Genomic DNA, 1,496 nt, shown 5'->3' with positions numbered 1-1,496 from the left:
GAGTAAGGTCTCTGATTTACGTGTATCTGACATGATAGTCTAATCCTTTGCATATCTCAGCCATTATCTTTTCCCTTCTCCAGAACATACCTTTCTCTAGAACAATCATCTTGCTTGCATTTTTACATGTTCTCGCTCTTTGTTTTTTGTTTTTTTTTCTTCAAGACAAAGTCTTGCTCTGTAACCCAGGCTAGAGTGCAGTGGCGTGATCTTGGCTCACTGCAATCTCCGCCTCCCGGGTTCAAGCAATTCTCCTGCCTCAGCCTCCCGAGTACCTAGGATGACAGGTACCCGTCACCGCGCCTGGCTAATTTTTGTATTTTTAGTAGAGACGGGGTTTCACCCTTTTGGCCAGGCTAATCTCGAACTCCTGCCCTTGTGATCCACCCGTCTAGGCCTCCTAAAGTGCTAAGATTACAGGCGTGAGCCACTGCACCTGGCCCTTGCCCTTTTTTTTATACTTCAAATCAAACATTCCTTTTCTTTTTCTCACAGATAAATCTATTTTAAATTTATTCACATATTTCTGAGCATCTTTACTTATAAGCCTCTCTTGACCTTCCATATGAGATAATTTTCCTCCTGCCAGAAGTTCAGGGTTTGCAGGTCTACTTGTGGTAATTTGCTTTTGTTTTCATGAAAATATCTTGATTTTCCTTCAGCATTTTAAATAAAATTTAGCTAGAATATAATTCTATGTTGACTATCATATTTTCAGTACCTGAATGTTATTATTTTAGATGCCTTAGCTGACATTGTCAATCTGCTTATTATTCCTTTCTATGTAAAATGTCTTTTCTCTCTAGTCCATTTTAAACTCTCCTTTTCTGTGGTGTTCTGCAATTCTACTATCATGTAACTTTAAGTTTAACAATTTTTCCTGTCAGGAATTCATTATGCATTCAGAATATGAAGCCTGGGGACTTTCTTCAATTCTGAAAAATTCTCAGTATTTCACCTTGCATATTACCCCCTCATACCTCCCTGTATTCTTTTCTATCTGAAACTATGATCAAATTATTTTAGCCCATCGAACTCCAGCCATTGTATTTGATAATCATTATTTTATATTTTCAATCTCTTTTTCTCTTTGTGCTACATTTTGTATGTTCTTTAGATCTACCTTCTAGATAACTAATTATTTCTTCAGCCGTGTCCAAGGTACTCTTTGACTGGTCCACTGTTTCCAATTTCAGTTATTGTAGTGTTAATTATTATAAATTTTGTTTGAATATTTTCCAAATATACTGGTTCATCTTATTATTTTTTATATCTTACACATCTTTTTTTTTTTTTGAACACCTCAAGACAATTGAGGATCCTAGACATATCTTAAATTTTGTTTTCTCTTTCAACATTTTAAATATTCGACAATTCCAACAGAGAAATTCTTTGGGGTTTTTCTTTTCCATTTTAAAATATTTAGTTTGAGTCATGCATTGCTCCTCTAAATCTAATTTGAGAGACTGCTTTCCAGAAATTATGTTTTTGCTTCC

The sequence above is a fragment of the Mandrillus leucophaeus genome, unplaced genomic scaffold, assembly GCF_000951045.1.
Source record: "Mandrillus leucophaeus isolate KB7577 unplaced genomic scaffold, Mleu.le_1.0 Scaffold156, whole genome shotgun sequence".
NCBI classification, from domain to species: Eukaryota; Metazoa; Chordata; class Mammalia; order Primates; family Cercopithecidae; genus Mandrillus; species Mandrillus leucophaeus.
The sequence above is the reverse complement of the archived record's forward strand: the minus strand, read 5'-3'. Positions refer to the sequence as shown.